Genomic DNA, 16,857 nt, shown 5'->3' with positions numbered 1-16,857 from the left:
TGTTGATACATCCCTCTATCATCTGTGTGCGTGCACGTAAGCGCTGGAGCGCGCTGCGACACTTCGATAGCATTTAGCTTAGCCCCATTCATTCAATGGTACCAATCAGAGATAAAGTTAGAAGTGAGCAAACACATCAACGTTTTTCCTATTTAAGACGAGTAGTTATACGAGCAAGTTTGGTGGTACAAAATAAAACGTAGCGCTTTTCTAAGCGGATTTAAAAGAGGAACTATATTTTATTGCGTAATAGCACTTTTGGGAGTACTTCTTCTCGCCTGAAAAGTCCGCTCCCCTTCTCCCTCTCATAATGGGAGAGGGAGGGTGTTACTGCGCCGAGTCGAAGTACTCCCAAAAGTGCTATTACTACTCGTCTTAAATAGGAAAAACGTTAAGCCATAAATGCAATTGTACTAATAATTGGCATAATAATTTCTTTCGGTTTTTCGGCCTTGGTTTGCTTTTTTCGGTTTTTGGTTTCGGCCAAGAATTTTCATTTCGGTGCATCCCTAACCATGAGCATTGTAGTAAATCCATTACAGACTGGCTTAAGAAAAACAAAATGCGCCATTTGGAGTGGCCTAGTCAAAGCCCAGACCTTAACCTGTGGAATGACCTCAAGAGAGCGATTCACACCAGACATCCTACAAATGTGTCTGAGTTAAAGCGGTTTTGTAAAGGGGAATGAGCAAAAATTCCTTCTGAACGGTGCGCAGGTCTGATTCAGAACTACTGAAAGCGCTTGCTTGAAGTATTTGCTGCCAAATGAGGCTCAACAAGTTGTTGAATCCAGGGGTTCACTTGCATTTTCCTCCGGCACTGTGAATGTTTGGTGGGGGTTCTCGGGGAAGACACAGGAAACTGGAATTATTTGCGTGTTGTCACCTTGTGCCCATTGTGTTTGTCTGTTGTTGTGACCTGGATGAGGATCGGATCACATTTTGTGGCGGATCGTAGTGGAGGACCAGTTTATTCCTGGGGGTTCACATACTTTTTCTTGCCACTATATATATACATATCCTTTTTATGCTGTGTTTACGCAATAACTCATCTCTAAAGGTGCATTGAATCATTGACAGCTATTTGAAAAGTCGAAAATTCTAAATACTGTTGAGCCGCTTCAGCATTTTTTTCTGATTGCAGTATCCATCTGCATCAAGAAGCCAATCACATTTTCTGAACACTCATTGGTTGTAGTCTCACCATGTGTCCTTACTCAATTTTATTGCATCGCCAGCAGTCAACTGTCGCTTAGCTAATTTTGTAATACAGAAATGTACTTGTGTTTCATTCAAAAGGTACAATTAACTCCGGTCACTTTGTTACTGTAAAATCCCTGGCAGATTAAATGGGCCTAAATTTGGCACAGATGCCAGCAACATCAAGACACTTGGCCAGACAAAGAAGATAAATGGCTAAACGTATCCAACCCTCTTTGACCTTTCTAATCTAGAGGAACTGTGATTGGATCATAGGTCAAGGCAGAGGACAAACCATTAATGTAGCAATAGAGATATTCTTAGTCCAGCTTTACCACCCATTGATGCCAATAGTTGTGGTTGCAGTTAAGTACCTCACCGTTTGCCATACCTGAGATGCAATTGATCAGTTGATATTGTATTCATTCCATCACTCACAGTGTTTTTTGTATTAGGTTTGTGTGATGATGTTAGGTGCTATGGACTGCCTGTCTTACAGTTCTAGATAGAATGTGGTTGTGAACTATTCAGGTTTAAGCTGTATGATAAAAGATTTACATGAAAACACAAGATTTAAGCTTTTGCCAATCTTGGTAAACTTCTTTGACTGTATGGCATCAGCCAGTTGCTATACATTCTGCTTGATCCAAAAACTGCCTGCATGGATCTGTTGCATCCCAGGTATTGCTCAAAATAGGTCATTTTTTTAAGACAAAAAGCAAATGTTTTCTATGTATGTCAGTTATTAAATTGTTTAAGCACAGATTTTAATTCTTTAAAGTTAGAAATGTTGGACAATATTAATTGTACTTTCATCAAGAAATTTATTATAACGAAAATATGTGACCCTGACTGAAATCCACGCTGAAATTTCTATTTAATTGAGATTTGGAGCATGAAAGATTTATTTCAGTCATTGATTTCAATCTTTGACATGACCTTACTCAGTCAGTATTACAAATATCAAGGTTATGTTTCAACAGAATGTTCTTTACATTCTGTACAATGATGTTATGTAGAAAACAGTAAATCACCATACAATGATTAGCTGGATTTTTACAGGCACGGTCACATATGCTTCTGATTTTCACTTTTTTCCCAAGACTTCTTAGAGATCTTAATCACAATTTCTTTCAATGTAGAGGTTGTTTTTTCAAATATTCATTTTTTGTGAAGATACAGAGCAATTGCTTAACAAAGCTGCTTGTAAATGAATGTCTTTAGGTCAGTGTAAAGATGCATAAAATGTGAGTATTGCACTGAAGACAGGGCCTAATTAATAATTAAATGAAATGAAGGCTGCTGTATTCAGCATCGCATCGCACTGTTAACACTGTTCTTCCTTGGTCATTTTGTAACATATGGGATACTCAGAAAATATATCAAAATAGAATGGAAATTATGTTGTGCACTAAAGGGGAAGCCTGGATATTTTTTTAATTTAGTGGTCCCGAAATGTGAAATCCTCTATAATAAGCTGTATTTTGATTACACACAGTAATTTAGTTTTAAAATATTGCTCATTTGGAAGAAATGCTGTATGTGTTATATTGATACATGTTATAGAAAACCAACAATAGTTGGTTATGTGTTTTATTTGTTTGTTTTATTGTAATGCCAGACAATGAAATGATGCAATATTCAACTTTGTTAAAGTACTTGCAAACAATTATACCTCCATGAAAATCATACTGTGGTGAGAGAAAATGTTGAGAGTTCCTAAAAGAGCTTAGATATACAGTATATTAATGTATTTAAACTGAAGCTATGTATGTTGTTTTTGTTCTGTTATCAACTGTTTTGATACCTACTGCTTCATTAAGCACCAATTTATTATATAGATAACATCATCTTTTCTTTTGAGTTTTCATATACAGAGGTGCTTCTCCTTACAGTCCTTAATGTATCACTTGAGACCGCCGAAGCAGCTATTTGAGTACGACCCCAATCACATTTTTACTTTTGTCAAACGAATTTCCCAACAGCTAATTCAATATCAATCACAATAGCAACATATTTACTGATGAATGTGAAATGGATATTAATGGAATTTACTAACGTATTACAGTTCATACTGCAACTTTCTGTTTTGAGTTATAACCCCTTAATTTGCATGTTTTCTTATCTTTAACAAGGGTTTGTTTTAAATTAAACCTTGTAGCTTAATTTACAAGACACTGTTTGCTACAAAAGTTGTTTGTAGGCAGTATCCAACTGTTTACAGTACAGCTGTATCATGTTTAATACATAATTAAGATGACCATGTTAACAGCTTGCTATTTATCGCCAGTGAGTGGCGAAATAAACAAATTTTCAGACACAATGAAGTGCCAATCTGCTGTTTTCTCATTAAATTTGACACATATTGAACTAATCTCAAGGTTTTTTCTGCTGTGCAGTGTTGGTATTTTTAGGCAAACACGTAAAATGGTTTTGTTGACATTATTAAATGGCTAACATGAATAAACAATGATCAATATAGTTTTTCAGCCCCTACTAATCTTTGATAGTGTTAGTTAATGCCAATTCGTGTTATTTCATGGTGCATTAACTAATGTTAACAGTTATATTAAATTAGTAAATGCTGAAAATAACATGTACTGAGATTAAAGGTAGGGTATCTGATTTGATCCAGAAACAACAAAGTTAGCCCCATCGCCATGGACAGCACCTGCTAACGTTGTACGTAAGAAAGGTATTACGCCCCATTAAGACACTCAGCGACCAGGAGTAGGAGAGTGGCACGATTTCATTAATTTTGATGGAAGCTTGGCGACTTCCGGCGATACGAGCGAAGGTACCGCTGGTGACCGTATGGACGTGTCCAGCGACACAAGAAAGTTAAGAAAAGTTTAACGTGAAAAGTTTTGTGCCTGGACCTTAAGCACGCTGAGGTAGCATTCGTGGGTTTGCAACCATCGACCTGAAGGACGTGTACTTTCATGTCTAAGTTCTCCCCCGACACAGGCCGTTTCTGCTTTGTGTTTGAGGGGCGGGCATATCAGTACAAAGTCTTACCAATCGAGCTGTCTCTCTCTTGCTGTGTCTTCATGAAAGTAGCAGAGGAGGCTTTAAAACCCCTGAGAGAGAGTGGTGTTCGAATTCTAGCTTATCTTGTCAATTGGATTATAATAGCTCACTCTTGGCAGACACTTTACGAACACAGAAATTTAGTGCTCAGGCATCTCGCACATTTTGCTCTTCAGGTCAACTCAGAAAAGAGCAAACTTTGACTGCAAAGGATCTCTTTTCTAGGTATGGAACTGGACTCGGTCGACGGCTCGTCTAACAGAAGCACATGTACAGTCGATACTGGCGTGTTTCAATAGCCTCAAAGACAAGTTAGCGGTCCCACTGAAAGTATTTCAGAGGCTCCTGGGGCATATGGCAGCGCCTGTGACACCACTCGGGCTGCTCCATATGAGGCCGCTTCAGCGTTGGCTTCACGACCAAGTCCCGAGGAAAGCGTGGCACAACGGTGTGCATTGTGTAACCAATACACCTACAGGCAGTCTCATTTTCACTTCGTGTTCAGACACAGCGTTTCTCCGGGCTGGTGTACCCCTGAAACAGGTCTCCAGGCATGCTGTTGTCGCAGATGCCTCCACACCGGGGTTGGGGGCCATGTACGACGGGGTTGCAGTCTCAGGGGTGTGGGTGGCACCCTAGCTGCACTGGCACATCAACTGCCTAGAGAATCTCAGGTCTCTTCGTGTCATTCATATTCCGGGATCGGCCAATATAGCAACCGATGCCCTTTCACAAACAGCGTGCATTGGCAAGTGGCAACTCCACCCCCTGTCGGTTCATCTGATTTGGAGTCGTCCACTGTCGCCTGTTTTATTCACTAACCGACGGTTCACTCTGCATGGATGAACTTTCACACAGCTGGCCTCAGGGTCTGCGCAAATATGCGTTTCCACATGTGAGCCTTTTTGCACAGACACTGTGCAAAGTCAGGGAGAACAAGGAGGGCATTTTACTGGTTGCTCTTTAATGGCCCACCAGGAACTGGTTCCCCTGAACTCATGTTCCTCATGACAGCCCCCCCCAGCGGATTTCCCCAAGGAAGGACCTGCTTTCTCAAGGAGAGGGCACATTATGGCACCTGCGTCCCGACCTGTGGAACCTCCGTGTGTGGTCTCTGGACAGGACGCAGAGGTTCTAAATGATTTACTGCAAGCAACATCTAACACCATTGCTGCAGTGCGAGCGACGTCTTCAAGACACGCTTATATGCTAAAATGGACCCTGTTCATCTTTTGGTGTTCTTCTTAATGAGTAGACCCCCCGAGAATGCCTCATCAGTGTCGTGCTATCATACTTTCAGCATCGGTTGGACGGTAGGCCGTCACCCTCCACCAGTAAAGTAGATATCGCTGCGATATCCGCTCACCATAAACGGTAGGTCAGTGGGTCAGCACGACCTGGTTTTTAGGTTTTTAAGGTGTGTGCGACGGTTAAATACCTGGCAGCGCCGCTCTTTTCCTCCTAGGGACCTGTCTGTGGTGCTGAAAGCCTTTTAGGACGTTCCCTTTGAGCCTCTGCAGTCTGCGAGTGTCAAGTTTATCTCATTGAAGACTATTGACTCTCGTTGCATCGGCCTCCGTTAAGAGTGTAGGGGGCCTCCATGCATTTTCTGTCGACGATTCGTGCCTTCAGTTTGGACCTGCTGTCTCTAGTGTAACACTCAGACCCAGGCCAGTCTATTGGCGCTTCTCCATTGCATAGCACCCCACGGCCTAGCCCAGTCCGGGTCGGGCCAGCTCACCTCACTTTGGCGTAGTTAGCCTTTCCATCGAGTTTAGTATCACTTCGCAGTGGGAGGGATTTTAGGCGTGTTGTTATATTTGCGCTGCCTACAGCTGTAACATCATACAAGTGAGAGGAGAGCGTCATTGTACATTCCCATACATTTATTTATTTCTCAGTCCGCCACAAAATTAAAATTGTCCACAACAAATAGATGTTTGCACATCGTGTTTATCACTACCTCTGTATCACATGACAGTTTCTGTTCAAACACCCGCGGCGTCAGCCGACGGCGCTCCGCTGAGCCTCACTGAAGGTGCATTTAAGCATAATAATGCTGACGTGCTCGTCGCGAATGTTCCACCACAAACTGCAAGTCTGGAAAAACTGTTATGGTGTCCCTGATTCTCAACATGTGGATGTTTTTCGTCGCTAAAAGGGTGTTTGGGAACTTATAGCAGAGCACAGATGACAACATGTTTGCTCGAGACAACGCAAGCTAGCCTAGCACAGGTAAAGCTAGCGATGACGCTGTCAGTGACGTTTCTTTCAGACCAATCAGTGACCTACAGTGATTTTGCGTCACGTTTGGTATCAGCTCGAGTCGCTTGGAACCCCAACCGAGGTGGTACGAAAAAAAAGTATTGGGTACCACGTACTGCACCTAATAGAAAAGCTCCCAAAAGTGGGCTGACCCGACCCAGATTGGGCCAAACCGTGGGGTACTATGCAATGGAAAAGCGCCATATGTGCCCAAGGTTCCCATCACGCTTTTTAGAGATCAGGCAGACCCAGCCATGGCTTTGTTATGTCCCGTACGCGCATTGCGGTTGTACGTCGTTAGAACGCAAAGCTTTAGGACCTCACACCAGCTTTTTTGTCTTTTTCAGTCTTTTTTGTTACGGTGGTCAGCAGTAAATTCATGTGCGCTGCGGTGTCAGAATGTGGAACATATGCTATTCAAGAGAAGATAGACTCACTAACGTGACAAATGTAAAAAATAAGCTCGACCGGCCCAAAAGTTCGGCTCACCTGGAATCTCCCGATTACCCACCCTGGGCCGACCTGAACAACGTCACCCAGTCAAGCCGTGATCACCGGTAGTAAACATCGGAACAGATTTACCGAGCAGTAAACTAAACACATAAAGGCTTGAAGGAATGAACACTTACAATTATGACTGTTTGATGTCATTTACTTTCCCAACAACGTGTGGCATACGTTTCCCCTCCTGAGCCTCGTTTCCCCTGGTCAAAAGTGATACCTAGCGCACATTAATTGCACATTAATTATTATTTAGTATTGCTAAGGTTTTGAGTAATTGTTATAGCAGCACACAGCGCATCTTGTTAAAATTCTGATCTGCTCGAACAAAAACCCGCCAGGCCTATTGAAATTCAAGCACTTTAATAAATATAATTACTTTGACCCGTGATACGCGATGCTAAACGGCTAACATTCCAATGCCGACCGGCAGCATAAGCATGTTGTCAGACTGATATAAAGATATTTACGTAACACCTCACACCATAAAAGTATAAATAAATGCGTACCTGCTCAACAAAAAGTCTGCCATGAGCATGTTGTCAGACTGATATAAAGATATTTATGTAACACCACACACCATAAAAGTATAAATAAATGCGTACCTGCTCAACAAAAAGTCTGCCGTGTCACCGTCGGTTTTCAGTCCCATATCTCCTTGAAGTTTCCTCCAACGGTCAATGACGGACCCTAATTAATTTGACTTTGAGTCCGGCATTTGAGTCTCCGTTTATATCTCTGCTCTTTCTTCTACAGACTTTCTCTTTCTTCCAAGCAGTGGCCGCTTGGTGCTGTCGGTTTGTTTTTTCTCCATTTGTGAGCTGTTGCTACTTTGCTAGCTACCATACACTGTCAGAAATTTCATGTCGCGGGCAGGATGGGGTGGAGACGCGAGCGCAAGGTGGAGTTTCAAGTGGAGTGGGGATTGAATGAGAGCAGCAACAACTTCTCTGCCGCTGTACACCCAATAGAGTGAATGGATATTTTTTCATTCTTTTTTCTCTTCATATTGTTAGGATTTTACTATAGAACCATAACCAGCATCTAAACAAGGTTATTAATAATGATCAATCTTTGAAATCGTAGATCATAGCTTTAACTCTTTCCCCGCCATTGATGAGATATCTCGTCAATTAAGAGAAAACGCTTCCCCGCCAATGACGAGATTTTCCGTCTTTCCGCAATACCGCTATTATCCACCAGGTGGCGCCCTTCCGCAACTTTTTAAACCCGGAAGTATTGCCCTATGGCAAGCTGCTGCATGTCCGTGTCTGTTTTAAAGATCGTTCTGAATGGGATCTCTATGAAAAGTCCGTCACAAAAATGGAATTATCTCTGCTTTTTGCTCAAAATGTGGTGTTTTTGCAGAAACCTACCCATATTCAAAAGCTGATAACAAAAGAACTACTCAAGGTAGGATGAAACGGGTTTTTTTGTTTGAAAGCAGAGGGTCTGTTCTTTCATTTGTTATATTGTATGTTTATATATCTGAAGAAGAACATTTTCTGGAAGGCATTAAACTTTGGTGAAAATCATGAAAAATGCTGGCGCTGGCTGGCAACTTTTAAAAAAAAATGCTGGCGGTGAAAGAGTTAAAGGTGTGTTTTATGTTGTAGAGTAAAATGTGAAAATTTTGTATTTAGTGCATTTAATTCCACAGAAAAACCCATTGACTTTATCACCATAAGTGCAAACAATACATTACAATACGTTACAATACATTGCTGTTGCGCAGTACTCCACCCTTTGTCAGATTTCCAGTGTCCCATCTGGCGCTGCATGTCTATGTAAAAAAAATCTTTGAGCCCCCTATTGAAAGTTGGAGACAACTGCCTGTTAGCAGATGAATGTGGTTTCACATCAATCAAAACAAGAAGTTAAATTTAACTTTTAAATGTATGTCAAATTCATGCTTTTAACCAGGGTTATAAAATTTTAAGACACATCTCAAAATCATGCAAACAATTGTTTACACCTTGAGCTATTGCTAGTGCACCCCCCCACAGACACAAATTCTATACATATACATGGAAGTGCTCATCCCGTTCCTCCTCCCCCAAATGCAACTGTCCCTCGTTTTCTACATTATACGTGGGCCACTTCAAGTGCTAACTGTGCCATATCTTTGCCTGACGTGGCCCATGTATGATGTAGCAAATGTGTTACATCATACATAGGCCACGTCAGACTCACACCCACATGAGCCGACGCTTACTGTGCCATATCTTTGCCAAAACTGGCCTGATGTGTCTTAATACAGCTGGAACACATTTTCTACATCATATCCCTGCTGAAATAAACAATAAAACCATTACAGAAAATTCTAATGGTTTCCATTAAAATACCAAGGAACCATTAGCTTTTACCATTAAAACCACTACACTGTAATGTGTTTTGTGCCATATTCCATTAGAACCAATACATAGAACCAATAGAACCAATACATCCCATTAGAGACCAACAAAAACCAATACACTGTAGTGTGTTTTGGGCAATATTCCATTAGAACAGTGCTTCTCATATAGTGGGGCGGGACCCCCAGGGGGGGCTGGAAGCGACACCAGGGGGGGCGCGCGAGACCCCAGGGAAAATACTTTTTCAGGAAGTGATTTTTAAAGACATTACACCCCAATCACCCTGATAAGCCGCTTGTGTTTTTTATTATTATTTATTGATTATATTAAATTTTTCAGTATCAAATGGTCAAAAAATATTATACTTTAAATAAGGATTGATTTTTTATTTCAGGCAAATTGATGCATTTTAAGTGTTTTCGGTTACAGACTAAAAAACAATGTTAATAAAGTTATTCTTTGTTGTAAGTTGATCGATATTTCTTTTTTTGTGTTTTCTTTTTTTGTTTTCACAATGTTAATAACGATACAATGTTTTGCAGATGTGTAATTTTATAGACAAATTATACTATTTACAGAGAGTTGGGGGGGGGGGGGGGGGGGGTGTGTGTGAAATGTTTACCTCTTCCCGGGGGGGGGGCACATTTTCTACATCATATGTGGGTCACTTCAGACTCACACCCAAATGAACCGGTGCTTATTGTGCCATATGTTTGCCAGAACTGGCCCGAATACATTTTAAAAGAACAGGGCCACATTTGCTACATCATATGTGGGCCACTTTAAACTCACACCCAGGTGAGCCAGTGCTTACTGCTCCATATCTTTGCCAAACTGGCCCGGATACGTTTGTAAAGAACTGGTCCACATTTGGTGTATTCCAAGATTAGGCCGTGTCTGTTGTGCAGCATTTTTGCCAAAGGTGGCCAATATTTTTTGTTTGATATTTTGGCCATATTAACTCTTTCGCCGCCATTGACGAGATAACTCGTCAATTAAGAGAAAATGCTTCCCTGCCAATGATGAGAGTTTCCGGCTTTCCAGAATACCGCTATTATAGACCAGGTGGCGCACTTCCGCAACTTATACAACCCAGAAGTAGCGCCTCACGTGAAAAAGAAAGAACTCTGTGTATGTTTTAAAGATCACTCTGCGTCTGATCTCTATTAAAAGTTCTTCACAAAAATGGATTTATCTCAGCTTTTTGCTCAAAATTGGGTGTTTTTGAAGAAACCTACCCATATTTGAGAGGTGATAAAAGAGAACTAATAAAGGTAGGATCCCAGTAAACAATTACGGTCTTTCAACGTTGAAATATGGTTGAAAATAAGTCGGTCCGCCTTGGACTGGTTTACGACGTGATTTCAACTAAGTAGTTTTGGCTGGACTGTTTGACTACGTGTTTTCAACTGACCATGTTTTCAACTCATAATCTACCAGTAAACAATTACGGTCTTTCAACGTTGAAATATGGTTGAAAATATGTCGGTCCGCCTTGGACTGGTTAAGACGTGATTTCAACTAAGTAGTTTTGGCTGGACTGTTTGACTACGTGTTTTCAACTGACCACGTTTTCAACTCATAATCTAAGACAGCTAGATAATCTGTTATACATGCTGAAACAACGGAGAATACAATTTACCAAACCATGTTTATTATTATTGTAGATCATTCTTGTTAATGATTGCGCTTGCGTACTCTACGGACACTGAGAGACACCGTACTAGTGGAAGTGCGCATGAGTCCTGTTGGCGCTGTTTTATATTCCCCTGTCGGGTTGAAATGTTTAGTTTCGCTTTGTTGCCTGTGGCTGTGTAAGATGTAAATTGAATATACACTACAGATGTTTATGTAATAAATACGGCTGGTTTGGATTTGTCATGGACTCTTCACTCATTTCTACAATTATCTTAAGTAAATGTAAATAGTTTTACATATTACGTCAAAGTTATAAAAAATATGAAACTGCGATTGAGGTGCAATGAGTATTCATGATATAATTACCCCACCCCACCAGGTGGCGGTAATGCACCATTAAAGGTAGTTGCCAACCGGCATAAAACTTAAAGAAGAAGAAGCGAAGAGGCGTGTGAATGTGACGCGAATCTTCCACCCATCATCACAGAGAGAAGCCCAACCAACCGCCAGATTACAGAAAGCTCTGGACTGCTCATAGCAGGGATTTTCAAAGCTGTCCTGGAGGACCACCAGCACTGCACATTTTGCATGTTTCCCTTTTGTGACACACCTCATTCAGTTACCTTACACACCCAGTTCAAGTCTTCCAGTCTCTATTATAATGAGCTGAAAATCCAAACCAGGTGTGTCTAATGAGGGAGACATGCAAACTGTGCAGCACCAGCAGTCCTCCAGGACAGCCCCGAAAACCCCCGGCTCATTGCATTGGACTGACCTGTGTTTACTGCGCTCTGAAATCTGTGTTGATATATGTTTATTGCACTCTGTGTTGGTTACTGGACCGACCTGTTTATTGCAGACTGTGAAATCTGTTGGTTACTTGACTGTTTGCACTATTTAAAATGTGCTGTTTTATTAAAGTTATTATAACCCTTTAAAGCTTTGTTTAAGTTTATAAATGTTAATGTGGTCCTGTTTTCAACATTGAAAAGATGGATGAATATGGACCAAAATTAGACGTTGAAGATCGACCTGATTTGAACGTTGAAAAGTTGGACAAATTTGACGTCTTTTCAATTTTCATTTTCAACCTTCACTGGACCATAATTAGACGTTGAAGATCGACCTGTTTTCAACGTTGAAAAGTTGGACAAATTTGACGTCTTTTCAATTTTCATTTTCAACCTTCACTGGACCATAATTAGACGTTGAAGATCGACCTGTTTTCAACATTGAAAAGTTGGACGAATTTGACGTCTTTTCAATTTTCATTTTCAACCTTCAGTGGACCAAAATTAAACGTTGAAGGTTTACGTCTACTCAACGTCCAATAGACGACTTTTTGCTAGCTGGGATGAAACGTTTTTTTTTGTTTGAAAGCAGAGGGTCTGTTCTATCATTTGATATATTGGTTGTTTATATATTTAAAGAAAAACATTTTCTGGAAGGCATTAAACTTTTGTGAAAATCATGAAAAATGCTGCCGCTGGCTGGCAACTTTTTTTTTAAAACGCTTGCGGGGAAAGAGTTAAAGCTGCAGTCCGGCACTTATTTGGGTTAAAAATATAAAAAAAAAACATTTTTGAGAAAATATATAACCTGCCAGCTTTCAAAACTATCTGCTTGCCTTAACTCGATTCAAAACGGTAAGCTTGTTTTAATGATTTTTAATTCCAGTGGTACTGGTGGATTTCCGCGGGAAATTCGAGCACGCGTTTGCCTCATTACGTCATTTCTGCACACAAAATGAAGGAGTAGATTTGCGTGTGAGGATGATGGAGGTGGATATTTATAGCTTTTTCTCACAGCACTTGGTGAACATCTGCAGTGCTTAGTTATATAAAAAGCTGTTTTCAGATGTCCATCGACTGACTGGTAAGCTTCTGTTTTTAGTAACGTTAATGTTTTAATGCGTGTGTTTCTGTAAACGCGTATAAACTGACTGGCAATCATGTCACGTGCAAACAAACGCGCAATGTATGGAATCATATTACAGCACACACTTAAAATATCCTGTAGTGCATCCTTACTATCAAGATAACATAATAGCGAATGTAATATCGTGTCTACTGCACGACATAGAGAAATACACGCCACGTGAGTAACGCGTCCTCGTTTGTAAAAAATACATACGCGGACGCGTATAACTTACCCGCGTGACTTGTAATAAGAATATTACGTAACAGCAAATATAAATGAAAATAAATGACTTACTTCAGGAATATTATCTTCCTCCAGTTGATCTTCCATTGATCTGTAAAGTTTCCCACTGGGATAAAGTATCTAACTAAGATGAATACTTCTTTACTTTTCCTCATTGTCCAGACATAACTGAAGATCTTACCTGTGTATATAAAATGTATCATTCAAATATGCAGTATTTAGTCTTTAAATTGGATTAAAAAATCAGATAATGAAGTTAGCCAGGATGACAGTATCCACAGGGACGCGGTGATTGACAGATTCTCCTCAATACATTGTCCGCGCTGTTTCGTGCTGATGTACAACCCACGTAAAGTTGATTATTCCGCGAATAGCTGCAATTGCAGATTTCGAACAGAGATGGTGACAAAGAGGGAAAAGGCTGGACTGCAGCTTTAACTATTTATATTCACTTTTGGTTTATATTCAGATGATATATACAGGTGAGCCAGTAAGGTTCACATTCATTTTATTCAGGCCATAAGAAGGCCAGCAGTGTCACATCTTTGCCTGAAGTGGCCCTGGCCAGCCCCTGGCCCTTGACTGATCCAGCCATGGTGCAACAGAGAAGACTACCAGAGGTCATTAATGCCCTTTGCCATAAAACTTTATAATTTATCCACCTTATGCAGAGGTCTCATCAACACTGAGTACAGTTTAAAAGCTTAACCATTGTCTGATTGTACCTACAGGGCAATATACTCCACTCTTAGAGTCAACTTTTCTATTCACTCTAAGTTCTGCTGGATTATTTTTTAACTCAATGCTGGGTAGGCTATATAGAACACATTTTGGGTTAATAAATAAATAAACCTCGGGGTTGTTTCATTTTAATGCTGGGTTGTTTTAACTCATGGTTGGGTTAACAAAAATCCTAACATATGTTTATTTACATCACAACATGAGTTCTGTCCAATATTTACCCAGCTTTGAGTTAAAAACAACCCAGCAGAAGTGTTGGTAATTGGGTACATTTCAGTATAGTGTATGAATTGTATATTTTAACATGGGTGTATAAGAAGTGCACTTTATGTTTATAAGTATTGTGCATTGTATATTTGTAAGTTTATAGCAAATGTATGTACATAGCATGTATGTTTATATGCAATACATGCACTGTCTATTGTATTATTGGTCTACTGTGATTGTAGGCATTATCTGTGAGTACTTTAATGTGTTTCTATTTAGATGCTAAATTTAAATTCAGCATAAATTTAAAACAACTTGGTTTTGCAAGTCAATTCAACCAACTATTTTAAGTTTTGGCTTGTGAAAAGTTGAAAACTTATAAAATCAAGTTGAAATTGTTTAACTTAGGGTCAGTTTGCCGGACAGGGTTTAGATAAATCCAGGAGTAGACATTTAAGTAGTTTTTACAAACATACTCTACAAAGCATTACTGGTGTGCATTTAAGACAAAACAATAGCACTGATATATTTTAAGATATGTCAGTGCAAGCTAATTTCAGGGGGATAACTCAAACGTTTTAGTCTTGGAGTAGATTTAAGCCCTATACAGGAAACTGCCCCATAATGTTTTAAGTTAAGCTTACAATCAATAAAGCATGCATTCATCCATTCAGATGAAGCAGTGACCAGCTATTTTACCTCCCCAATTTCTCACACAACATACTTTCGTCAGTTTAAAACCTCAAAAAAATGTAATAAAAACCCACTGATGTTAAAGATTTTTATTAAATCTTCAGCAATGGACAAAGCCTAAACTGTCAGGGAAAAACAACATCTTTCAAAAACATTTGTGACACCTTAAAAAGCACAGAATGACCAGAAAGATACACTAAATACAGATATGCACTTCCTTTAAATCTGCTATATTAAGCTTCTGTTTACATACCAAACTATCAGCACATTTTTGGAATAGGACTGGATAAGATTTTCTTGGTAACCTTTTCTGCAAAGTCATGTTTATATGACAAAGTTAACAGGCCTCAAGTGCTCTCAAAATGTGTTTAAACTATTGTCTTAATACAGGTTCAAAACATATGTTTTAAATTTAGGGAAGTGTTGTAATTCAGTGGGGCAATTTGCCCATTTAAATAATATCAATTAAACTAATTCTGTGAAACTCAAACTACATATAACAAGAAAGTTTTTTTTAAAGAGAATGCATTTTTTCACATAAGCTCAGATAATTCTTATAACACAATGCACGCCAACATGTGTTAAGTCATAAATGTCTTCCAGCAGCGGTGGAGTAAATTATACCCTGAACAAAACTGCCGGTGATTTGTTCTCTTCGTGTTGATCAATTTGCTGCTGTTGATACTATGGCTTTTCCAAATCACTGTGTATTTCTGTGTGCGCTTGCATGTCATGGGTGGCAAGCATAGCAACCACAACAGCAAATACAATAATAGCTGAAATTAGTACAATGGTAACAAGTCCTTTATTAGCCTGAAGGTACTCCATCTTCTTGTTCCTTTTTGGTTTCACGGCTTCGTCCAAATCCTTACATTGAAAATAAAATTTATAGAGAGTTGGATCTGATAATCATAAATTGACTTGTACAACACTACCACATTTCTTTAGAAGAAATAAAATGGAAACAGAAGAGACAACTGTTAACATCCAAATAAAGAGAATACTCTGTAAGTACAAAGTAAGTCCTTAAGTACAGTGATAAAAATTATAAAAGCATAGCATATGCATAATATGTGGTAAATTTGATATAAATAGTTTGACATAGCAATAAATTCTTTGCTGTCTCTTTGCAAACTTTTGAATAACTAGGCAATCTGAGATGTAGGAAACACTGAAAAAAAATATTCATTCAATTTACTCAATTTTTTTTAAGGTAAGTGGTTGCAATTTTAACTCTATTTAAGCTACATTTAAACAAAAGTTTTTGATTTTACTTCACTTTACTAATTTTTTTTGTTTAAATGTAACTTAAACAAATTGATTGCAACCACTTACCCTAAAAAATTGAGTAAATTAATCATTTTCAGTGAACAGTCTTAACAGGCTATCCATTTAATTTCATTATCATTTAGGAGAAACAACTGAGATGGTAAATCTTGACTTATTACAGCTTTGCAGGTTTCTCTATAATGTTTAATCTGTAATAATATCACTGTCACATGAGTTAACACAAAGAGGTTTGTTTGGTGTTACAGTCTAATATCAGATTCTAAGGCAACACAGATATACACTTTACTCACAGTGTTCTGAAGATGTTCAGCTCTCTGACTGAGATCTGAATGTATATTTTCCAACATAATGACTTTCACCTCGTCTGCATCTCTTTGAGCACTTTGAATTTTGCTATCCATAAAACATAAACAAATAACAATAGTATAGGTGACATCATTACCTCTAATATTTTAAATAATTTGAAAGACTATTTTATTTTGAGCATAGCAATTTATTAATTAAATTTTAAGGTGATCTCGCTCTGTTTACACAAATTTCACATGGGTGGATGTTATTTTTTATCTAATGTAAAAGTAGTACAGTTTTAACTGTGATTATGTGCAAATACTTTTTGGGTGACTATATTTATCATAATGTATAACTAGCAGCAAAAATATGCAATTTTATCAAATAATAGTAAAATCAAAAAACCAAAGATCACTGTCTCTGAGAAGCTACTGTATAAATACTATAAACAATAATGTGATATTGCTTAAAACGAAAAGGTTTAAATA

The 16,857-nt window shown here is 39.0% G+C and overlaps 1 long non-coding RNA gene across 1 annotated transcript; it reads right to left on the bottom strand.

The window, feature by feature from the left end:
- Positions 1 to 14,865: 14,865 nt before the first annotated feature.
- On the bottom strand, positions 14,866 to 16,484 carry LOC129439421 (uncharacterized). The gene is made up of 2 exons (XR_008642809.2): positions 16,372 to 16,484; positions 14,866 to 15,658 (listed from the first exon to the last, which is right to left on the bottom strand). It is a non-coding gene; the product is annotated as an uncharacterized lncRNA (long non-coding RNA).
- Between the last annotated feature and the right edge of the window lie 373 nt (positions 16,485 to 16,857).

Source organism: Misgurnus anguillicaudatus, chromosome 22 (genome assembly GCF_027580225.2).
Source record: "Misgurnus anguillicaudatus chromosome 22, ASM2758022v2, whole genome shotgun sequence".
In the NCBI taxonomy this organism is placed as follows: Eukaryota; Metazoa; Chordata; class Actinopteri; order Cypriniformes; family Cobitidae; genus Misgurnus; species Misgurnus anguillicaudatus.
Note: the sequence above shows the minus strand (reverse complement) of the source record. Positions and strands in the feature narration are given on the sequence as shown.